Consider the following 26,229-nt stretch of genomic DNA (forward strand, 5'->3'; position numbering starts at 1 on the left):
TTGTACAATTGAAATGTTATTCGTATTTTTAAAGATTGTATAAAATTCTGAAATACTTGACAATGTTCTCACTGCCCATGTTATATACAGATACTAACTCTTATGATGTTAGACCACAGTATGATGCTGTTTGTCATGGTTTTAGTGTAGTTCACAACCCCAATGCAAAGTAACTGTCAATACTTTTATTTCTGAAAGTAGCTTCATTTAGAAATGCTTATAAGACAAACTGCAAGCTCTTACAGCAGGCACATTTATTCCTGAGCTTTACTCTAACTTCTGCATGAAACATAAGGAAGGAATGCTTATTTTGTCCAAAATTTAAATGTTCTATCTTAAAGCTTGTCCTTGTGAAAATTATTTCTGTAGTAGCAAAACTAAGCCTACTTATAATTAATGCCTAAGAATCACCCCCAGAGAATCTCTTTTGTTGCTCAAATGTGCTCCCTCTCTCTCTCTCTCTCTCTCTAACCCAAACTTTACAATAAACTCAATACCTTCCCCCTTACTTGGAGCATGAATTCCAGGGGTTTAACTCTTCCTAGCAATATGAGCATGACTCCTAACGATGAGCCTGGACCTTGCATTGTAAAATTAGTTAGCCAAAAAAGGGAAATAAAATTTCAATGACTAAAAAAATTCAAATAGAACTGAAAAGTCATACTAAAAGTTATTCTTATGCAAATTTCAGCCAGATATTGCAAACTGTCACAGTATACCAAGCCCCAACCAACAGCGTTCCTGAAAACTCTAAAGAACACCCTGATGTCCATCTTGCTCCCCCTTCTGTTCTGACTCCTAATCTGGAATTATATACAATTTCTCACCAGTTTGTTTCTTCCAGATTAGAAGACTTTCACAAAAAATTTCTCCTCACCAGAGGCCACACTCCTGTTCCCCACACTCAACCAGCCACCCTCAATAGCATAGCCAGAGACTTCTATGCTCCCACAAGTACAGCTTAAAGCAGCTACAGAAGGTGAACCAGCAGCACACATTCCCTTAAGATTAAGGGAGCTAGAAATCTCTGAGGGGTAAATGAAAGGGAGGTTGGAATTAGAGAGATTTTTGGATAAGCAAAGCATAAACTCAAAAAGCAGTCAGGCCTCAAGAAGAAATATATCTTTGAAAAGAACAGCAGTAAACAGCACCAGGCAACCAAACCACCCTCACCTAAGTGAATCATCTGTAATCAAGCATCCACAGATGAGGAAAAAGAAGAGGGTAGTCAAGTATTTGATCAAAATTATTACAGATATAAAATATATAAAAGAAGGTTGCTCCACAGAGTTGGGACCTCTTGCCTCTCATCTCTCTTTTCTCCTGCAAGAGTGCCTACATGTTTCTTCTCACATGTATTCCTAATAAGTTTTCTGCCTGTATACTCTAAAAAAAAAAGGGATGGCAACAAAAATAAGAGAAGGATGAAAACCCCGTGAAGATAAAAGAGATGTCACAATATATTAGTAATCATTGAAGCTGGGTGATGGGTAACCGAGATTATCTATACTATTCCTTCTACTTTTGAATATATGTGAAATTACTCAAAATGAAAAGTTTAACACTAAATCCATAAGAGACAAAATGTTTGCTCATGAAATTAGAAAACATTAAAAGATTGATACTATCCATGACTGGTGAGAGTAAGGAGAAAAGGAAACTCTTACCTATTGTAGGAGTCTAAATGATTATGACCTTTTGTAAGGCAATATGACAGTACCTATTAAAACATTGCAAAATGTTTCACATATACTGACTGTAGTGGTTTGAAGCTGTTATGTACCTGAGAAAAGGTCATGTTCATTTTTTTAAATGATTTTTATTGTGAAATATATATACAAAAAAACAATAAATTTTCATTTACCTTTTAACAAATAATTATAGAGACGATTTCAGAGTTTGGTATGGGTTACAACTCCACAATTTCAGGTTTTTCCTTCTAGCATCTCCAAGATACTGGAGACTAAAAGAAATATCAATATAATGATTCAGCAGTCATACTCTTTTGTTACATCCTTTCTTCTCTGCCATAACTACTCCTCCTTTGATCCTTCTCCCAATCCTTGGGGATATTGGGCCATGCCTAGTCTAACTTTTTCATATTGAAAAGAGATGTCAACAATATAGGATAGGGAGACAGAATTGGTTGAAGTTCTTAGAAAGGCTGTCCCCTCTGGCTTTCAGAACTTATTTGGCCTAGGAACCATATAGAGGTTGTAGGTTTCTGGAAAAGTAAACTCAATGGATGAAACTTTTGTAGAATCTCAGTTGGAGCCTGTCATAGTTAGATTCATACGTCAGCTTGGCCAGTTGGTGGTGCCCAGTTGACTGGTCAGGCAAGCACTGGCCTGTCAGTTGCTGTTCTAGTTTGCTTGCTGCTGGAATGCAATATACCAGAAATGGAATGGATTTTAAAAAGGGGAATTTAATAAGTTGCTATTTACAGTTCTAAGGCCAAGAAAATGTCCCAATTAAAACAAGTCTATAGAAATGTCCAATCTAAGGCATCCAGGGAAAGATAACTTTGTTCAAGAAGGCCAATGAAGTTCAGGGTTTCTCTCTCAAGTGAGAAGGCAAATGGTGAACAGGATCAGGGTTTCCTCTCTCATCTGGAAAGGCATGTGGCAAATATGGCATCATCTGCTAGCTTTCTCTCCTGGCTTCCCTTTGCAAAGCTACCCAGGAGGCATTTTCCTTCTTCATTTCCAAAGGTCGCTGGCTGACAGACTCTGCTTCTCATGGCTATGTCATTCTGCTCTCTCCAAACCTCCCACTTTCTCCAAAATGTTTTCTCTTTTATAGGATTCCAGTAAACTAATCGAGACCCACCCAAATGGGTGGAGACATGCCGCCACCTAATCCAGTTTAACAACCATTCTTGATTAAATCTCATCTCCAGGGAGATGATCTAATTACAGTTTCAAAGATACAGTACTGAATAGGGATTAGAAGAAATGGCTGCCTTTACAAAATGGGATTAGGCTTAATGGCTTTTCTAGGGTACATACATCCTTTCAAACCAGCACAGTTGCTATGAGGATATTTCATGGACTTAAATCATGATTACATCAGCTGCATCCACAGCTGATTGCATTTGTAATCAGCTAAGGGGAGTGTCTTCTGCAATAAGTGATGCTCAATCTAATCACTGGAAGGCTTTTCAATGAAGAGTTTTTTTGTTTTATTATTATTTTTTTGGCATGGGCAGGCATTGGGAATTGAACGCAGGTATCCAGCATGGCAACCAAGAACTCTACCACTGTGTCACCATTGTCCACCCCACCTGAAGGCTTTTAAGGAGGATTCAGAAGAGACAGTCACTCTTCCTGCTTCAGTCAGTGAGCCTCTCCTGTGGAGTTCATCCAGACCCTTCATTGGAATCTCCCGCTTCACAGTCTGCTCTATGGACTTTGGACTCTTTCATTCCTATGGTTGCCCAGCCAGTCTCTCCTGAGAGTTTGTTGAGAACCTTCATAGGAGTTACCAGCTTGTGGACTGCTGTACAGACCTTGGACTCTACATTCCCATGGTTACGTGAGACACTTCTATAAATTTTATATCTACCGATATCTCCTGCTGGTTGTGTTTCTCTAGGGAATCCTAACTAATACAGAGCCCTAGGTGTTCTTTAGGGTCAACAGGAATGATGTTGGTTGAGGGTTGGCAAGCTATGGCAATTAGCAATATCTAGCTGAAGCTTGCATAAGAGCAGCCTCCAGAACAGCTTTTGACTCTATCTGAACCCTCTTAGCCACTGATATATTATTTTGTTATATTTATTTTTCCCCTTTTAGTCAGGAAGTTGTTGTCAATCCCATGGTGTCAGGGCCAGGCTCATCCCTGGGACTCATGTCCCATTCAGCCAGGGAGACTTTCACTACTGTGTGTCATGACCCATATAGGAGGGAGGGTAATAATTTTACTTGTAGAGTTGGGTTTGGAGAAAGAATCAATGAAAAAAGGTTTTCTGAAATTTACTCTTAGGCAGAATTATGAGTAGTCTTATCTTCTCTAATGCAGAAATACGTTTCATAAGAACAAGGCTCAAGATCAAGGGCTTGGCCTATTAACTTGGGAGTTCCTAATGTTTGAAAGAGTATCAGGGGGTTCCCAAAAGTTTAATAGTTCAACATTTTTCCTCCAGTCCCTCAAGGGATCTTAAGTCCATATTAATTTAATCTATCCTATGAGTACAGACCTGTTGTGGGTGGGACATTTTGGTTAGGTTATTTCAATTGAGATGTGACCCAATTCCATTCCACATGGGTCTTAATCTTTTTACTGGAGTTCTCTATGAGAAGATAAAGGACAGAAAAGCCCAGAGAGCTCAAGAGAAAAACCCTGGGAGAAGCTAAGGCAGGACCCACGGGAGCTGAGAAAGGAAGAAACTGAAGCCAGAACCCGAGAGCCCAGACAGAACCCAGGAGAGAAGGAGTAGCAGATACTGGCCATGTGCCTTCTGTATGACAAAGGTGTTCTAGATGCCAGCAGCCTTTCTTCAGAGAAGTTATCTTCCTGTTGCCTTAATTTGGACATTTCCATGACCTTAGAACTATAAATTTGTAAGTGAATAAATCTCCATTGCAAAAACCAACCCATTTCTGGTATATTGTATTCTGGCAGCTTTAGCAACTGAAACACTGACCTAGCAATTCTATTTCTAGGAGGCTTATCTACAGGAAAAATCACTCATTTGTGTAAAGACACATGTAGTAGTTAAGTTTAGGTGTCAACTTGGCCAGATCATGGTGCCCAGTTGGTCTGTTGCTATAGATTTAAATCATCAGCATGGGAAATTCATCTATGGCTGATTACATCTGTGATTGGCTAAGGGAAGTGCTTTCTGCAATAAATAACATTTAATTTGACTAGGTGGAGGCTTAAAAGAAGGAGCCAGAAGAGAGAATCTCTCTCTCTCTATTTTGGCCAGCCAGCTTCTCCTGAGGAATTCATCAAAGACTTTCATTGGAGTTGCCAGTTTGCAGCCTGCTCTGAAGAGTTTGGACTTGTGCATCCCTGTGATTGTGTGAGACACTTTTATAGAGACTCATCTTTGCAGATATCTCCTGTTGGTTGTTTTCTTAGAGAACTCTGACTACTACAGCTTTGGTACCAGGAATAGGGTAATGTTCTCCAGGAGGCTATGATGCTCTGAATGTGCATTCACTCTCTGGTGCTTTTTTCCCATTGCCAGGATTCACAGGTCCAGGAATCAAGGAAGGGAAATGGTAGTGGCACCACTCACTATTACGCCTACTGATCCGCTAGGAAAATTTTTGCTTCCTGTCCCTGCAACCTTGAGCTCTGCTGGTTTAAAACTGTATCCCCAGTAAAACTTATATGAATTATCATATATTATACAATTTAGTATAAATGTACAGTGAATGAAATAGTGAGATATGAAAGTAAGTTATGACCTAGAATCCAATAAAGGCCTTAAATTACATTCACATTTGTGTGCTCTTGTGTGACCTATGTAGCTGTTGGCACTATATGCAAAGAGAAAGATTCTTTGGTGTTGCTGAAGGGAGGACTGGAGGGTCCTGGAAATAGACCCTTCTGTCTGGACTCTTCATATGGCCGCATGAGGGGCCCTCCTTTCCTCAGACTGCCCTTTATTCCCAAGCCATGGGTGGCCCTCCACCAACAATGCTGAGATAAGGGATACCTCTTCAATCCTGGGGGACCCTCAAACCTCTCTGACCACCTCCACCTTCACCATTTGGACAATTATATTAACACTAGAAGAGGACATTCAGCAGTGATCAGGAGGCTAAGGCCATTATAAAGTTAGAAAAGGTGTCTGATCTCTGTTACAGCTTGAATGTTTTCCCTGTTCCATCCTGATTTCCCCCCCTTTCATCCTTCCTAGGTGTTTCCCTAATAAACCTCTTGTTTCTCTAATAAACCTCTTTGCTTGGGGAGGGGGTGGGGGTTAACCCAAACCTTCATTTCTGAAGTTTCAGGGCCATTAGTAGTCCTGCCTAGATTGAGTTAAAAAAAAAAAGCAAAGAAGGCAATTACTATAGTGGCTGGGGTGACTGATTCTGACTATCAAGGCGAAATAGGACTACAACTACAAAACGGAAGTAAAGAAGAGTTTTCCTGGAATACAGGAGATCCCCTAGGGCATCTCTTAGTACTACCATGCCCTGTGAATACAGTCAATTGAAAACTGCAAGAACTCAATCTAGGCAGGACTACTAATGGCCCTGAAACTTCAGGAATGAAGGTTTGGGTTAACCCCCACCCCCTCTCCAAGCAAAGAACCATGGTCAGCTGAACTGCTTACTGAGCATAAAGGGAGCATGGAGCGGGTAGTAGAAGAAGGGAGTGATAAATGTGAACTACGACCACATGGCCAGTTACAGAAATGAGGATTGTAATGGTATGAACGGTATTTCTTCCTTGTTTTGTGTTGAGTATATTTGTATTTGTACATAAAGCAATTATCTTTGCTTTTCTCTCTGTCTTATCCCATTTTTCATATGACATAAGCCATATTGTTCATTTTATAGTGTTTAAGTTATAAAATATCATGTTTAAGAGTGAATATTATCCAAGAACTTAAGAAATTAAGTATAGTTTAAGGTGATGTATACAGTTGTCAAGTTGACAAAGGGTGGAAACTGTAATAGTTAGATTCAGATGTCAACGTGGATAGGTGATGGTGACCAGTTGTTCTGTTGCTGTGGACATAAATCATTAGCACGTGGAATTCATCTGTTGCAGATTACATTTGCAGTTGGCTAAGGGGAGTGCCATCTGCAATCAGTGACATTTTAATCTAATTAACTGCAGACTTAAAAGGAGTAGTCAAAAGAGAGACTCTTTCTCTCTTCACTTTAGGCAACCAGCCTCTCCTGAGGAATTCATTGAAGACCTTGGTTGGAGTTGCCAGCTCATGGCCTGCCCTGCGGAGTTTGGACTTGTGCACTCACGTGGTTGCATGAGACACTTTTGTAGAGAGTCATATTTACAGATACCTCCTGTTGGTTCTGTTTCCATAGAGAATCCTTACTGCTACAACATATTACAAAGATGTACACTGTGGTTTCATTTGTAATAACAACAATTTGGAAACTATGTATCTATTAAGTGGGGGCAGTTTTATAATTGTGATATGCTCATGGTTATCTGCAATCTGTAACTTGCCTAGTTATGCTGTCCAGTTGTTTAGCCCAGTTGTTACTGAGAAGATATTTCATAGATGGAATTAGCATCTATAATTAGCTGGCTTTAAGTAAGGGTGGGATTCATCCAATCAGTTGGAAGCTTTAAAAGTGAGAACTGAGAGTTTCAGCATGAGAAGAGACTCTATCTCAAGATTTTACTCACAGCTCCTCCCTGGCCTTCCCTACAGGCTGGGACTCAAGACTTCAACATTCTTTCTGGAAGTGTCGAAGCCTCTGACTTGCCATGTGGAATCAGACTTGCCAGTGTCTGCAATCACAGGAGCCAATTCCTTATAATAAATCCCTCCCTCATGTGCGTGCACACACACACACACACATACACACATCCTGTTTGTTGTTTCTCTGGAGAACCTTGCAAGTGGGATGTTGTGCAATTATTATTTCTAAATGACTTATATCTAAACATGTTGGCCTGGAAGGTCATCAATGGCATACTGTTGAAAAAGGGGAAATGTCTATCATTTTTCTTCCCCCTTAAAAGAGAATGATAATAAAAATAACCTACATGCTTATGTGGTGTGTCTCTTGTCTTAACCTAGAAAATTGTCTGGAAACCTAACAATAAAACAGTTAGTACTGATTACTGTGGGAGAAGGGGGAATGAGCATGTCTATTTTGGGGAAGATATCTATCAGTTTCACTTTATGTGTGCTATTCTTTCTGCCTTTTGTATCTTATGGTTCATGAGACACACTTCCAGCCAATGAGATACAAGTGGATGTCACAGGGAAAGCTCTTTTAAGCACTAAGAAAGCTCTTTTAAGGGGTAAGATTCAGGTGGCAGCTTTTTGTTCTTTGCCCTTCACCTTTCTTCCATAATAGGCTTCAACCAAAAGAGGTACCCGCTCATCTTGTTCACGGTATATTCCCAGCCTTAGCACAGTGCCCGGGACACAATATGATAAAAGAATAAGTGAATCTTTAAGAGTAACGTGCACTGTTATCTCTAGATCGTGAGATTATACATGATTTTAATTTCCTTTTGTATTATTTCCTATGTTTTATAGCTATTTCTGAAATGTATTAAAACTGTATAGGAAGGTTGGGTGGAATAGCTTAATGATAAAGTAGAACTGTGTTGTTCCACAGATCTCAACATATTGCAGATCAAAGCTTTTCTCCTTCTCCCTCCCTCCATGAACTATTTTTTTTAAAAGGAATAAAATCGTGATAAAACTCAATACACAAGATCAGTATTACTCTGATCCCTATCAGGATGATGAAGGAGGTTTATTCTAAAATTATGTTTTATGTTTATAAAGGAATGCTTGGAAAGTGGTTTCTTTTACATTGATGGATGTCTGAACACTAACCATAAAAAAATAATAAAAAATTAAGCATCTTTGTTTTATGCTGCTAAGAATGCATATAGGATGTACAGTATTTCAATTCAGGGGAAACATTTATCATATCTCTTAGGAAAACTGCATACAAATCAACTGAAAACCCTCTGGGTGGTACACCAACAACTTCTACAACATTTCAGAAAGTGGCAGGGCATCAGTACCCTTATACCAGTGGTCCCAACTGGGGTGCTTTTGCCCCCTGTACCCCAACTTCCCACCCCGAGCCATTTGACAATGTCTAGAAACATTGTAGGTTGTCACAACTGAGGGGGTGGGATGGCACTAATGGCATCTAGTGGGTAGAAGCCAGGGATACTTCTAAACATTCTACTCCAATGAACTGGACAGGCCCCTGTAGCAAAGAATTATCTGACCCTAAATGTCGATAGCATCAAGTATTAGAAACCCTGCTTTATACCATTTTTTCCTCTATCTTGTTATTTAGGCTGCATCCCCCCTCCCATGAGTGGTTTGGCTACTTTCCCTTTGAGTTTTTTTTTTATTGGATTATTAGATTACTAATTGGCTAAATAAATTTCAACATTTAAACTGATTTCTCCAGTCTTGGTATTTTACCACGAGCTATGTAGCTACTTTTCCTTAGAGATTCCTTCAACACATTCCTACTGAGTGTCTAACAGGTACTAAACAGTGCCCAAGGCACAGGCTCTTCAGAGATGAATGGACAGACGTGGTGCCTGCTCTCTGGTAGTTACAGTTTTAATAAACTAGAAGAAGTATCTACCTTCAGGTATCAGGAGGCTCCCACAGGTGGCAGCATTTGGGGGCAGTGAAAATAACTCTAAATTTGGATTCAAGGCCCAGGTCCAAATTCCACCTAACCATTGCCTTCTTTCCATGTCCTGAACAAACCGGGCGCAGCTCTTCCCAGTATTTGCACCGTTTCATCTTCTGCCCGATATACCCTTTCCTCAATTCTCTTCTCAGCTGGGTGCTTTCTGTCAGTAAATCTCAACTCTAATGTCACCTACTCAGCAGGAATATTCCTGATGATCTTAGCTTTTGTCTCCTCTATGTTTTCTTTTTCCCATTGTCCTCTTTTATATTCTTTATCTGAAATTATCTTGATCTCTTATTTTAGTGTTTATCTTCCCAACAACAGTGTGCTGGTTTGTAAAAGTTTATGTATCCTAAAAAAGCCATGTTTTGGGAGGTGCGATGGTGGCTCAGCAGGCAGAATTCTCGCCTGCCATGCTGGAGACCCAGATTTGATTCCTGAGGCCTGCCCATGCAAAAATAAAAAGCCATGTCTTAATCTTAATCAACCCTGTGGGCGCAAAAGTTTCTTCTAATCTTATTCCGTACTGTATAGCTGGAAACTTTAATTACTTTATCTCCATGGAGATGTGACTCAATCAGTGTGGAGATTAAACTTGATAAGTGGAGACATGCCTCCACCCATTCCAGGTGGGTCTTGACTGGTTTTACTGGAATCCTTTAAGAGAAGAAGCACTTGGGGAAAAGCTAGAGAACAACAGAGAGGAAGCCAGGAGATTCTGAGAGAGCAGAGAATGCTGTAGCCATGAGAAGTAGAGTCCATCAGCCAGTGACCTTTGGAGATGAAGAAGGAAAATGCCTCCCAGGGAGTTTCATAAAGTAGGAAGCCTAGAGGGGAAGCTAGCAGATGCTGTGTTCGCCATGTGCCTTTCCAGATGAGAGAGAAACCCTGACCATGTTCACCATGTATCTTTCCACTTGAGAGAGAAACCTTGAACTTCATTGGCCTTCTTGAACTAAGGTATCTTTCTCTGGATGCCATAGCTTGGACATTTTTATAGACTTACTTTAATCGGGACATTTTCTCGGCCTTAGAACTGTAAACTAGCAATTTATTAAATTCCCCTTTTTGGAAGTCATTCTATTTCTGGTATATTGCATTGCAGCAGCTAGCAAACTAAAACAAACAGCTTTTTGTTACTTTTGGAAAAAAGTTCCCTGATCTGACCTCTGCAGATGTCTTTAGACCTCGCTTCCTTCTCCTGCCAGCGACGCTGGTCTTTTCCCTGCTGCTTCAATAGACCACCCTCTCTCTGAAACTTTAGACGTCTCTTCTCTGCCTAGAATTCATTTTTCCCCCTCTACCACCTGGTTAATAACTATTCTGCCTTCAGCAGTCATCTTAAAGATGACTTCTTTCACTAGCTATAAAGATTGCCCTCCACATTTCTCCCCAGCACTACTCACTACATTTTAATTATTTGTTTCATTTGTCTGCCTGCTCTTTTGTAAGCCCCATGAAGGCAGTTCTCAGGCACTGCTATCACCTCAGTGCCTGCCATATTCCTTCTGTATGATAAGTGTTCATAAATGTATATCAAATAACTTGCTACATCTTGCAGGCCTGAAACTGATTTTTAAAAATAAAATCTAATAAACATTTAATGACACTTTTATCTTGTCTGCTTTCCTCAAGAAATACTAACTGTATAGACACACTCCCAACTGTGCTTCTGTGAATTGTGTATAGGCTATGTTAATTTTGCAACAAAAAATAATGCAAACAAGGCCCTTTGCTAACAGACTCATTTCTAGAGAAAGAGAGAGAGAGAGAGATTGCACAGGCAGTCATAATCTCATTAAATTGAAATAGAAGCACACAATCGAACTTCTGACTAAGGCTATTGACTCACACACATAAACCCCCCCCCCACACACACACAACCCACAGTTATATGTGGAAAAAATCCAAACACAAAAATCCCCCCCGCCCTTTTTGTGAGGTTCTGATGGTAACAATTTATAGGTGCTGTAACTGTATAGGCCCCCAAAGCCCTACCAGTGGAAAGCATTGCTTCCTGCAGAAATCCAGTCAAACCTGTGGAGTTGCCAAAGCAGAAGGTGTCTTGTCCTTGAGGATATTAGCTACCGAACGATTTTTGCAAACCACACTGTGAGGCTCGCATTGATCTGCCAGCAGCATTTGAGTCTACAGGCAGAAATGAACTTTGGCTTTTTCTTGAATGTATTGGCATCCCACACTGTTTTGCTCTTCTATTAATTTACCATTTTTATTAGAACACTAGAAAGAAAAATGTTGGAGGAGGTTTGGATAATTTTCTCTTTCTACTCCCTCATTTAATTAAATGTTCATCGTAGCTCTTCTTTTAATCTTTTGCACTTCCTTTTGAAAATCATCATCCTATAAACACCATGAGAGTGAAACTTTATGTTCATAATCTGGTTTTATGAAAATTATAGTCTGAACTTGGAATCGGAAATTCATTTGTGTACCTGAATGAATGGACTGTTCGGATGCCACCCTGAGGGCTAAATGGAGACGATAACCCATTTCAAGACCAGCCAACTGCCTCTGTTCTCAATAAGACCTGGGCTAATATTTTATTTCTTTGGCCCACGATACTTCCTATATTTTTCACTATGGAAGACTGGCTAGAAAGCTAGTTAGAGTAAATTATTGCATCCTACCCAAACCACATGAGTTTGAAGGAAGCATTGGTTGGCTTTAGGCATATTTTGTAAACTAGAATACAATTTTGATATGAGACTTTGACATTATGTTCTACTTGCTCTTGTTACAGATGATAAACTGAGTCCCAGAGAAGAAAAGAAATCAGAGCAAGTTGCATAGCCAGTGGTAAGGCTGAAATATTATTTTCTGCACATTATACTGTCACCACCCAGTTTAGCCCACCGTCTTCTCTAGATTTCTTTAACAGCCTCTTAACTGGTTTCTCTGTTCCCCATTCTTACATCTTACAATCTGTTTTCCATAGAGTAGCAAGAGTGTTTTAAAATTATTATTTATATCACTTGAGCCCCCATACAATGGTGTCTCAATGTACAAAGCATAAAATACAAGTTCTTGACAACAATTCAAATGACCATATATCATTGGGCATCTTCCTTTTTCTAACCACATCTTGTATTGCTTTCTCTGCTTCCCTCACTAGGCTGCACCCATACTTGTCTTTTAGCTCTACAAATATACCCAGGTCTTACCCACCCCAGGGCCTTTGCACTTGCTTTCCCTTCTGTTTGGAATATTTTTCTTACTCCCCATTTGCAGGATTAGATGCTTTGTACTCTATATTTAACTTAGTACTGTCTTTCAGAGGTCATTCTATATGGAAATGAGGCTGCCCCCATAAATAATATTTCTATTTCCTTACTTTGGTTCTTTCCTACATAACATGGAGCACAGTTTGTAATTATTTTGTTTATTTTTCTGGTATACATTCTTATCCCCCTCCCCAATTAAAATATAGCCCCTATGCCTAGCCCGGAACTAGTGACACAGCAGGCTCTGCATTTTCCCTTTAGAATAATAGGATGAATGAAACTTGAATTCAAAGCTTCTGCCTTCAAACCCAACTGTATGAAGATGAAGCTGTTAAAAGAAATGCATATTAATGATAATATGTTAGCACTTCCACCAATACCATATTATTGGTTGACTTGATGTAAAACTTAGCTTGGCTCAAAAACATACAGCACATTCTCAGAGGGCATGAAAACTAAAGCCACTGAAGAGTTTTCAAGTCCCAAAGTATCCTAAATATTTTCTTATTCGAATACCTGATGACAAAGATGAGGCAACTGCAGCTCTGACAGGGAAACTGCTGCAGGCATCATAAAAACAGCTTGCTCACTTGAACTAACACCGATACCCATCTCCATATGCTCTTTGGTTTAACCAGCCAGAGTCTTAAAAATAAAATAAAATTACTCTTTTGCATAAATGCAATGAATCATTATAATTCTGTTTATTGCTCTTCCAGGAATGGAAAAGCTGCATATTCACTCGTCATCATTTTTTTGTGTCTTTATAAATATAACAGGTATGCTTTAACTCATTTTGTCCTTGCAACGCCTTCTGATTTAGATAACATCATGGTCATTGAAGAGATGAGGAAACTAAGAGTTAGCAGCACTGGCAGGTCACCCAGGTAGGAAATGGCCAAGCAGGAGAACAATCTCAGAGCAGATTGTTGCCAAAGCAGATGGTTGTAAGGTCCTTTCACCTGCCTTCCTAAATGGTGCTCTAGCAGCACACAGGACCTGACACGGTTTTCCAGAGTATCATGCTTTATTACAAAAGAGCAGCTTTCCACCCAGTGAGAATAAGTTTCTTTCAACGTAAGGTGGTTTTTATCTTTTGCAGAAAGCAACTGTAATACAAAGTCATATTTCACTCTGTTCAAAGCTAGGATATCCACATATATCTCCATAAGTCAATAGGATTGGGGTAAGAGAACTTTCCCCTGGGCATCTATTTATAGTTATACAGTGTAAATTGCTGTATCCTTGAAAATCACTTAACCACATTTCAATCATTCTAGTAAACCCTCTGGCTGGCATTACTTCCTAGTTTCTGAGGTAAATAAGCTGATCGTATACATTTTAAAAATGTATAGTGAGTGTGAGTAAAATATGATATGGAAAGTGACAAAGAAAATACAGGTAGCTGTTATCCAAATGTCTCTCCTATGCTCTCACACCCCCCCCATCCCAATCCTCTCAGCTATCACTCTGTGGAAACTATAAAGCACTTGCAAACAGCCCAGTGTTTCTGAAATACATCAGGGAATGCTGCTCTTCAAGTCTTCGTTGCAAATCCTTGGGCTCTCACTCTTGTCTAAGCTCCTTAAATAATATGGTGCCTTTATTACCTCTTCAATCTTGGCCATTCATTCTTTCTTCTTCTGGGAACAATATTCCAAATTGCCTTGGGCACTCACCTTTGTCGCATTCTGAGTTATGTGGTATGGTAGTTTGAAATTGTATGTATCCCAGAAAAAGTCATGTTCTTTTAATCCATTCCTAAGGGTGTAGGCCTTTGTTGGGTGGGAGTTTTTTAAAAATATATTTAAAAAAAAATACAGTCCAATGTATTACACAAGCAGCAGCTCACACTATCATCACATAGTTGTGCATTTTTTACCATGATCATTTTCAGAGCATTTGCATCACTCCAGAAAAAGAAATAAAAAGAAAAAAAAAGGAATTCATACATCCCAAACCCCTTACCCCTCCCTGTCATTGACCACCAGTATTTTAATCTACCCAATTTTTACCCTTTATATCTCTCTATTTTTTATTTATTTTATCCTTATTATTATTATTTTTTTTACTCATCTTTCCATACCCAGGATAGAAGGAACAACACAAGGTTTTCACAATCACACAGTCACATTGTAAAAGCTATATAGTTATACAGTCCTCTTCAGAATCAAGCTACAGGAACACAGCTCAACAGTTTCAGGTACCTCGCTCTAGTCACTCTAATACACCACAACTGAAAAAAGGGATGGGTATATAATGAGTAAGGAGTAACCTCCAGGATAACCTCCTGACTCTGTTTGAAATCTCTCAGACACTGAGACTTTATTTTGCTCATTTTTCTCTTCCCCCTTTTAGTCGAGAAGGCTTTCTCAGTTCCATGAAGCCAGATTCTGGCTCATCCCCTGGAGTCAGGTCTCACGTATGGGGCAAGGCAGTCAGTTTACCTGCCAAGTTGCCTTAGAGAGAGAGGCCACATTTGAGTAACAAAAGAAGTTGTCTGGGGGTGACTCTTGGGCATAATTATCAGTAGGCTCAGCTCCTCCTTTGCAGGAATAACCTTCATAGGGGCAAGCCCCAAGATTGAAGGCTCAGCCTTTTGATTTGGTTGTCCCCACTGCTTGCAGGCATATCAGGAATTCTCTAGATGGGGAAGTTGAATAGTTCCTTCATTTTCCCCAGTCTCCCAAGGGGCTTTGCAAGTATTTTTTTATTCTCTGCCCAAGTATCGGGGCAACACACTAACCTGCACTAACCAAAAAGATCTCATGCCCTATTCAGGATTCCATGTAACTATGGAGTTCAAGTAAACTGGACATACAAGTTAAATTAGATAATGTGCTATCCAAAATATAAATTTTGTAGCAAATAAGCATCTGTCCCTTTGTTCTCGCACAGAGATTGAAGTTTGAAAATATGGGCCATATTATCCTTTACCCAGTAATCTGATTTACCTTAGTTCTATCCAGATCAGCTGTCTTCATATCTCTAGATGAAGTCTGATCACTTTTTTTCAGCTTTTTTAACTGGGGTAATGCTTTCATAGCTCCAGTGCTCTAACTCTGAGTCTCAGATATCACATAAAGACCCAAAGTTTCAGAGAATGACCAGGATATATACAAATAGCTCAGTATCTCAGAATTTAGAAATATCAGTTACAACTCCTACATATATGTGACTGCTGTAAGAGCTTACAATCTAGGACTCTTTAAAATAGGCAGCAACCTGATGACCCATGCTCTCATCTTCTGAGTTTGTATATTATAGTTAGTCCTTATGAGTGAGGCATGGTAATATTTGTCTTTTTGATTCCGACATTTCACTCAAGCTTCATTCATCTAGTTGCATGCCTTACAGCTTCATTCCTTCTAGCAGCTGCTCCGTAGTCCATTGTATGTTAACACCACAGTTCCCCCTTTCATTCCTCATTTGTTGTACCCTTAAGCCACCTCCATCCTTTGTGAATCATGAACACTGCCACCATAAACACCACTGTGCAAATGTCCACTCCTGTCCCAACTCTCAGTTTCTCCAGGTATATGCCTAGCAGTGGTGATGGCAGGATCATATGGCAGCCCCACCCCTAGTCTCCTGTGGAATCACCACACTGCCCTCCAAGGGGCTGCACCTCTCAGCTTCCCTACCAACAAGGAAAAGGTACATCTCTTTCTCCACATTTCCTCTAGCACTTGTTTCCCTCTGTTCATTTTGCGTGTGTGTGTGTCTGTATATGGGCAGGCACCAGGAAATGAACCTGGGTCTCCAGCATGGCAGGTGAGAACTCTGTCTGTTGAGCCACCGTGGCCCACCCCCGCTGTTCATTTTTAAACAATTTGATTCACACATCATACAATCCAACCTAAGTAAATAGTCATGCCTTCATCACCATAATCTATATGTACACATTTTCTTTTCTTCTGCAAAGAATCCATACCTTTCCCCCATGGCCCTCCTTATTGACATTCAGTGGAAGCATATTGCAATGTTACTGTTGACTACAGACCCTACCTTGCATTGATTTTAATTTTTCCTGTATACCATCTGTGGTAGTTAGATTCAGTTGTCAACTTGGCCAGGTGAGTGTACCTAGTTCTGTTACTGCAGACATGAGCCAATGATATGTGAACCTCATCTGTTGCTGATTTGCATCTGCAGTCAGCTAGGAGGCGGGCCTGCTGCAATAAAGGACGTTTGACTTAATTGGCTGGTGCTTAAATGAGAGACTGCAATGTAGCATAGCCCAAGCAGCTCGGCATTCCTCATCTCAGCACTTGCAGCTCAGCCCAGGCCTTTGGAGGTGCAGAAAGAAGTCACCCCGGCAAAGTTGTTGGAACCCAGGGGCCTGGAGAGAAGACCAGCAGAGACCATCCTGTGCCTTCCACATAAGAAAGAACCTCAGTGGAAAGTTAGCTGCCTTTCCTCTGAAGAACCAACAAAATAAATCCCCTTTTATTAAAAACCAATCTGTCTCTAGTGTGTTGCATTCCGGCAGCTAGCAAACTAGAACACCATCCATTTTCAACACCTTGCAACACTGACATTCATTTGTTCTCCCTCATGCAAAAACATTTTTATATTTGTACATTTAATCACCACCACTGTCCACTGTAGGCATTCCTAAGTTATACTGTCTCAGTCTTTATTCTCCATCTTTCCTTGTGGTTTCATATGTGCCCCCAGCCCTTCTCCCTCAATCATACTCACATTCAACTCATTTAATATACTTATATTATTGTGCTATCCATTTCTGAATTCTTACAATCAGTCCTGTTGCACAATCTGTATTCCTTCAGCACCAAATGTCTAATTTCTCCCCTTTCTATCTCCTGATGACCTATGTTCTTAACTTTAACTCTCAATGTTCACTCATTATAATATTAGTCCATATTAGTGAAACCATACAGTATTTATCCTTTTGTTTCTGGCTGATTTCACACAGCATAATCTCAAGATCCATCCATATTGTTACATGCTTTCTGACTGTATTCTGCCTTACAGTTACACAGTATTCCATCATATATATATAAACCACAGGTTGTTTAGCCACTCATCCACTGATGGACATTTGGGGTGTTTTCATCTTTTGGCAATCATAAATAATGCTGCTGTAAACATCAGTGTGCAAATGTCTGTTTGTGTCCTTGCCTTCAGTTCCCCTGAATATATACCTAGTAATGGGATTGCTGGATCATATGACAGTTCTATATACTTAACTTCCTAAGGCATCACCAAACTGTCTTCTAGAGCATTTGTACCATTTTACAATCCCACCAAGAGCGAGTAAGTGTGCTTCTTTCTCCATATTCTCTTCAGCACTTGTCATTTTCTGTTTTTTAATAATCGCCATTTTAGCGGGTGTGAGATCATATTACGTTGTGGTTTTGGTTTGCAGTTCCCTGATAGCCAGTGAAGTTAAGCATCTTTTCATGTGCCTTTTAGCCATTTGCTATTTCCTCTTTTGAAAAGTATTTGTTCATGTCTTTTGCCCATTGTTAAATTGGGTTGTTTGATTTTTTTGTTTTTGAGTTGAAGAATTTCTTTGTATATTCTGGATTCTAAACCCTTATCTGATATGTGTTTTCCAAATATTGCCTCCCATTGTAGTAGGCTGCCTTTTTTTCCCCTGACAAAGTTCTTTGATGCACAAAAGTGTTTAATTTTAAGGAGATCCCATTTATCTCTTTCTTTTCTCAATGCTCGTATTTTGGATGTAGGTCTAGGAAATCACCTCCTATTACAAAATTTATATGATATTTTCTTCTAACAGTTTTATGGTCTTAACTATAACATTTAGATCTTTGATCCATTTTGAGTTCATTTTAATATAGGATATGAGATATGGATCCTCTTTCATTCAGAAGAGGCTGCTCTGTCTGAAATGGGTTGGCTTGTCCGGTTTATCAAAGATCAGTTGTTCATAGATGAGAAGATCTATTTCTGAACATTCAATTCGAGTTCATTGGTCAATATATCTATCATTATGACAGTACATGCTGTTTTGCTCACTGAAGCTTTGTAATATTCTTTAAAGTATGTGAAACCTCCTACTTTATTTTTCTTCCTCAAAATATTTTTAGCTATTCAGGGTACCCTGCTCTTCCAAATAAATTTGGTTATTGATTTTGCTATTTCTGCAATGTAATTTTTTTAATTGGTATTGCATTGAACCTATAAATCAATTTGGGTAGAATTGGCATCCTAGCTATAGACTTCCAATCCATGAACACGGTATGGCCTTCCATTTATTTTGGTCTTCCATGATTTCTTTTAGCAGTTTCTTGTAGTTTTCTGTGTATAGATCTTTTGTATCCTTAATTAAATTTATTCCTAAATATTTGATTCTTTTGGTTGCTATTGTAAATGGAATTTTTGTCTTGAGTTCATCCTCAGATTGCTCTTCACGAGTGTATAGAAATACTACTGATTTGGAGAGTTGATCTTGTACTTCATCATTTTGCTGTACTCATTTATTGGCTCCAGTAGCCTTGCTTTAGATTTTTGGGGGACTTTTGAGATATAGTATCATGTCTCTGAGGACTGAGGATTTTACTTCTTCCTTTCCAATTTCCAATTTGGATGCCTTTTATTTCCTTTTCTTGTCTAATTGCTCTGGCTAGAACTTTGAACACAATGTTGAAAAACAATGGTGACAGTGGGCATCCTTGACTTGTTCCTGACTTTAAACTAATCAATACTCACGTAGAATGGGTGGAGACATGATTCTACCTAATCAAATTTAATGCCTGCAATTGATTGAGTCACATCTCTGTGGAGATAACCTAATCAAGTTGCCAACCTATAGTATTGAATAGGGATTAAAAGAAACCATTACTCCCACGAGATTGATTAGGATTAAAACATGGCTTTTCTAGGGTACATGAATCCTTTCAAGCCAGCACATTTAAGTTTCTATTATTTCCAACAAAGATTCTTGATTAATACAAATAGAAAATCAATGTTTTTAGGGAGTCTTCAATAGAAACAATAAATTCAGTTATCTCCCCATAGCTCTCTGATATAACTTTCTAAAAATCCCATATATGCTGAAGGACCCCTACATGTTTGTCTAATACATGTTAATTTCAGGGATGATTTTCCTCTGTTATTTACTCCATAATGAATCCCATAGCTGGCAGGTGGTATGTTGGTCTGTCGCTATCCTTAAGAAATAAAGTTGGTTTGGCCTTCCCTCTCTTGCCTTCATCCATAGGATTAGCTCTAATGAGGGAAAATCTGGACCATGGGGAAGGATATTTATAGTTGGAAGAGCCTTTTGGCAGTCTCCAGGTTATACTTTCATAATTGGCTCACAGTAATCTGGTCCTCTTTATAAAACCTCTACACTTACCGTAAGCACATTCCAAATAATCGCACTGATAGGAGAATCAATACTACATAAAGCCATTGAGAGACTTTGGAATGTATTTATAACTGTCTGGTTTGGGGGCCACATGAAATAACACTAAATATTTTCTAACTTCAGGTACGGAGACTACGAGATGTTGCAGAGTGTGGCCAGCAGTTCTTTCATCTTCTTATTGGATACAAACACACAGAATGTGGTAAGAATCACTTCAAAATATTAATAGCAAGGGGTGCAAGGGTAGTTCAGGGGTAGAATTCTCACCTGCCATGCAGGAGACCCCAGGTTTGATTCCTGGCACTTCCCAAAACAAACAAACAAAAAAACAACCAAACAGCTACAAAAATTTTCAACAAATGGTGCTGCAATAAGGGGATACTCACATGGAATAACAATGAAATGTGACCCCCACCATACAGCATACACACAAAAAGTATTAATAGCAGCTAACATATCTAAACCTCTCACCATGTCCTGACACTTGTTAACTCTGTCCTTGGGTCCCCTCCCCAGCCCTAGGAGGTCATTATGACTTTTATCCTCATTTTAAACAGGGGCTCAGGGAGCTTAAGGAACTTGCTGAAGAAAGTGACGGAGCAGAGATTCAAATCCACTTCTGCCTGACTCTAGAAGCCTTAGCTGCACCAACTTGGTGGCACAACAGAATACACATTTGGAGTTGGGTCCCTGCAACCTGCTTTTGAGCAGTTGGGAAAGGAGTACCAATTTCCCAGAATTGGTATGGAAATGATTCTACTAAATGAAAACCTAAGCAACAGGTTCCAGCAGGGCCCTTTATTGTATTAAAATTTGTTTTTCCTAATAGCACTAGAAATGAATGGACTGTTGTCCTGAACCTTCTCAATATCTCAAAGATCCAGGACCACAAGCATCTTTCTCACCTGAAGCCTAGATATAAAAGTAGGCTCTAGATCTATTGAGTCAGAATCTGCATTCTTTACAGGACCCCAAGGGCATTCATATGCACGTTAAAATTGGGGACAGTCTAGTCTGGAAGAGAGCTGTCAAAGTGTCATCCAGGGACTCACAGCATCAGCACCAACGGGAGCAGGGGAAAAATGGAGGGAAGAAATGATGGAGAGAGGGAATGAGGAAGGGAGGGAAGCAGGAGGGGTGGAAAGGAATTAAGGAAAAAAGCAAAGTAGGGGAGAAAGGAATATCCACATGAGCTGGAAATTCTTGCAAGTCAGAAGTAATGGGTTATAGGAGTTAAAGATATTTCACTCAGGCAAGACAGTTTAGAGCAAAGAGTTAGCCTCAGCTATTCCGAAACTTTACCTCTTTTTTATATCTTGATTATCCAACTGGCTGGTTCCTTTCTCACAGCAAGTGCAGGAAACATGTGGTTAAGTAACATTAGCAGCCCCAACAGCACAGGCATAAGGAAAGCAGAGTCAAAATGTCAATCGGGCAAGAGGGGGGATATTTTTAGGTTTCTGGAAGAAAACCAAAGGGCATTATCTGACCCTATTCTCCTAGTGTCAAGGTGTTCAGCTTCTAGCCACTATTCATCCATTCTTTTCCTTTCTTTCCCTTTCACCTTTCATTTCCTTCACCCTATTTTGTCCAGGATGATAATGCCCATGAAAGAAAGTGTCTGAGGTCAAATAGCACAGGAAGAAAATATCTCAAGGTCTCTAATATTTAGGTGACAATTGAACTGCCTGGCCACCCCACCCTCCGCTTCTCAACATCCACAGTGAGTTGACTCCCAGGGGCCGGCTTTGGTGGTCTCTGGTTTGGGTCCACAAAACCTCAAAATGCCAACATATAAGCAACACCTTAAAGTACGTCCTTCATATTTTAAACTGATATGGCACTCTCTCCCCTCTCTTTTCTAATATCCTGACCTGTCTGTCCTTTTGTAGACTATTGAATATCATCTTTCAGAGCCAAAATTTTGGGCATCTCTTCAGAATGAGGAGGGCTCAGAATTACAGTCAAATAACTTAGAACTTTATTTTTCAAGCTGGTGTTATAAAAGAAGCCAACCAAATGATTTTTAATAACTTTTAAATAGTCAAAAATTTCTAACACAAAGAAGGAGTAAAATCATTCTCTGGACTGCCAATGGCAAGGGACTACAGCTCTTATAATGAGTTCATAACTATGAAAAAATGCCAGAACTAAGTTATCTTTGCCAGCTCATATTTATAGTAGCATCAAGCAGCCTTTATGTTATCTGGCAATCGTCTAGCTGAGATTTACTGCATGCTACTTGTCTTCCCACTGCAGACTACTTATTTGAAGAAATAAGAAGAGTCACAGAAAATACACTCGGAGGAAAAGAAATTGTAGACTTGCACAGTTACAATACACAAAGAATAATGTAAGGCATGGAACTTTTTTCCCTCTTAAAAATTAAAAAAGAAATCTTTCAACAACAGGTTGGAAAAAATTTCTAGGAATTTACAGATACATTTTAATAACATTAATTATTCTTTTATGAAGGAAAGTCGCCATATATGTATTAGATAAATTCACTTACATCAAGGCCCCCAAAGAAAGCTTTTCCCTCTTTAGGAAGGGATAGTTCTCTGGGTTACTAGTATACAGGTGTAGGTAACCTATGGCAGTGCTTCCAATTCTGGTTTCACACCTGATTTTCTGTGAAGCTTTTGTGAGTTACTCAGACTTCTGGGGCTCAATATGCCCATCTGAAATGATGCTATTGAACTCAACATACCCCCCCCCCCACAGGTCTGTTTTGTTTGAATAAAATAATAAATGCTAAATGCATATATGCAAGAGTTCAGTGAGTCTCATCTATTTGCTCTGATGAACAAAAGGGGTGGGAGTTAACTTGGATTAGTTTGATGAGAAGCTCAGCTTTCTCTTGTTAATGTTTCCCCTGGGGAGAAGGATCATTTGCACGGGGGTAGTTTATCCCCAGGAAACCTGTTTTTATTCACACCCAAAGTCCCCTGCACCTTTGGTAATATTCATAGGAGAAACGGGAGTATATTAATCCACAGAAGCCTCTTTTGCTTGACTGAGCCCAGGAGTGGATGTGCCTCATTAAAGATCAGCCAGGCAGACACGCAGCTTCATATTATGGTAACAAGCCAATTAGAACCACACACTTATCCCAAAAGCTGGACCGCAGGCTCCAGGGAGAAGGGATGCAGAAGACAGATTAACTGCAGGATGCGAGCAGCCTGCGTTCCGTGATATTCCTTTTCCCACTCTCTCCACATCCCCAAACATCTGGAAACTGTGCCTTTTCCCTGTTCTCTCCTCTTGGATCTCTTACTGTGCTTCTTCTGAAATGCCCTGTTCTCTCAATTCACATCAAATATTTTGCAGCCCTATGTTCTAGAAATACAGAAGTTCAAATCTGAAACAAGTCTCAGCAAAGGAAGAATAACAATACTGTGTACCCCAGAGAGGCAGAGAGATCAAACAAGTTTGTTTGTGAAAGCTTTTTATAAACCATACAAATCCAATGAAATGTCAGTATCATTAATGATGATACTCAAGGAGGGTTTAAGATTTTCTTCGAGTCACTCCGCTTGTATCTCCCATTTTGGGAAAAGATTACAGTTACATTTCTTATAAAATCTTCAACTTCACAGCATATGTGATAAGAGATAGCTTCTGTGGTTTCAAGACCTCTTCAATTAAAGATGTTTTATACCTCACTCTCATTCTTTTAAGCCAAAGATCAAACTTCACTATCCACCGCCAGCAGAGATCCCTTTATTACAGGGCGTGAAAGTTTAAATGACTGTCCTGGCTGTAAATTAAATTGCACTCCATGAAAAAGATGATATTCACTTCTATCTCAATTTGGCCCCAACACTGAGCACTTTTCTTTAATGTTACCCTTATCACTGGTGCTTTCCTTTCCCCATGAAGGAAATGTTTTGTGTCCTAAAGGGCGACAGTGAAGCACGTGAAAAGGAGAACAAGAACTTACTGACTGTGCCTGCGGAGCTCAACCTAACAGTGCCATTCAACTGAGAAACTCAACACTTCAGCATTCTACTGCCTGTATAATTTTTCTCCTAAATATTCAGAACTTTTACTTCTAGGTATAAATTCTTTACAAAGACACAGTAGAGCAGTGAAGCATCTCAGAGAAACAGCCCAATGCTACTCAGGCTGGACACTTTAATTACTATGTCAGGGCCAAACAGCCCAGGACTTTACAGAGAGCCGATTTTGCTTCTGTGGCATCTGACAGCATTTACACATCATACAGATGAAGGGACTTGGTTGTGTCTTGGACCAGTTCTGAACAAGCCTCGTGGAGACAGGCTCTTTGCAAACCTGTGCAAAGCTGTGCTTTTCTGGTTCATGTGAACTTTCTCAGGCTAAGAGGTACACTCAACTAGTTCAGGATTCACATCTCATTTGTGCTCCAGAATAGTTCCTGTCTTTACTGGGACAGGGCAAAACAGCTTTCTGAGGCTCCAGCATTCATAGAAAATCCCACTGGGAAAATATCAAGTGTGACCCTACCAAACCTTGCCAGAGGTCACAAGACTGGTCTTTGTAGGATGCTGGGCCAATGTGCCAAATCATCTGGAATGAGTTGCCCTTGATGATGGGGAGTCATTTTAACATGAAAGGACCTCTCAAATTAACTTGACCTTGAAAGCAGCAGGGCCAAGGCCCATTTAAGATACAAAGCAAGAATGCTGTGGCACAACTACCTAGCAATAAATGATTAAAACAAAGAAAATAGATATCAAACATGTTAATAATGGCTGAGGGGAATTAAATAGGAAATTGAGATCTACATTATCAGAGCCTGAGAAAGGATTTTTTGATGAAACGCCTTTTAAAATTTCTGTTCTAAGTTAAACAGGATCATGATGAGATGAAAATTAAAATTAGGCTTATGGATCCTGCATTACCAGTTAACCAGTGCATGTGTTTCTAACTTGAATGCTATATAAAAATGCCCCCACTTTTATGTACCATTTTATATAAATTTATTAATACTATCTGAAGAGATACTAATGATATAGTAGGTTTTAATAAGTAACAATAAAATCCTTAACACTTCTTATTTATATATAAATCTCATTATAAAAATCAGTCATCTCTACCTTCTTGAATACAGCACTAAATTGGTCAAATGATGAAGTTTTTTTGAAAAAAATCAAAATAGCATAGAGTTAATTGTTCATCACTAAATACAAGTCTTAAATAATTTAAGCAAATTTTGTCAAAAGTCTTTCTCTGTGATATACAATTTCTATAAACATTTTTATAAGTAATGCCAGTTTACTGCTCTCCTATCAGGGATTCTAAACTGTATTTCAAAAAGATCATTCTAAAAAGTTCTTTAAAACATATTATGTCCTAGTAGTCACTATCTATCTATCTTCTATCATATTGATTTTCATAAATTAACTAGTGAAGTTTTCACAGGGTTGCTCTCATTTCTTTGGCTGGAGTGACCAGATGAAAACTACAGTCAGACAAATCTTCAGAGATGCATACTTGGGAATATAACAGTAGGTGCCCTGGGCATACCAAGGTAGTTTTCTCATGTCAATACTCTGTATGCCACCTTCACAATTTTTGCCATGTTCACAAATGACCTGAGCTGCTTATATAATTGCTTTTAAATCTCCTCTTTTTTGGACCTGAATAATTGTACTTTTTAAAGCGAAAATTTTATATAGCTATGCTATTTGGGAAAATCATTCTTGCTTGATATAAGTAGAACATACACAAATATTGACACAGATTAAACTCAATACATAATTTTAAAAATAAATGCTGGTCCACATACAGTATTCCTAGAAGCCCTGGATCGAGGATTAGGGAGGCTGGGTGTCCCAGTTTGTTCCTGGCCTGGGCGGGAGCATGACATGGGTCAGGCACTGAGGCCCCGACTCCACTACTCACTTGTAACACTTTGAACAATGGATTCAGTGTCCTTCAGCTTTGCTCCTTCCATCTGTAAAGCAAAGTTATGGCGCCAATGATCTCGATGGTCCCTTCTGGAGCCAAACTGTGGTAACTTCAAGTCCCCTGGGCCTCAGTGTCCCTACATATACACACACACACACACACACTCACACCAAATTTTTTTTAAGCATTTGCTCTACCTACAAAGTCATTTTTATATGTTTCACACAAAAAATGACAGAATGTAAGTATAATAATATCTAAGAAATTAAACAGCAGCTTGTGTGTTAGATTTTAGCAAACCACTATAAAATTCTATAATATAAGATCATATCTATGCTGATAATACATCATTTAAATATATATTTATAAATCTATTTTTATCAATTTGGAG

At 39.3% G+C, this 26,229-nt stretch overlaps 1 protein-coding gene across 3 annotated transcripts in view; it reads right to left on the reverse strand.

Moving 5' to 3' along the window:
- Positions 1-26,229, reverse strand: part of TAFA1 (TAFA chemokine like family member 1) — a 581,723-nt gene that overhangs the window by 262,104 nt on the left and 293,390 nt on the right. The window lies entirely within an intron of this gene.

This window comes from Tamandua tetradactyla, chromosome 15 (genome assembly GCF_023851605.1).
Source record: "Tamandua tetradactyla isolate mTamTet1 chromosome 15, mTamTet1.pri, whole genome shotgun sequence".
NCBI lineage: Eukaryota > Metazoa > Chordata > Mammalia > Pilosa > Myrmecophagidae > Tamandua > Tamandua tetradactyla.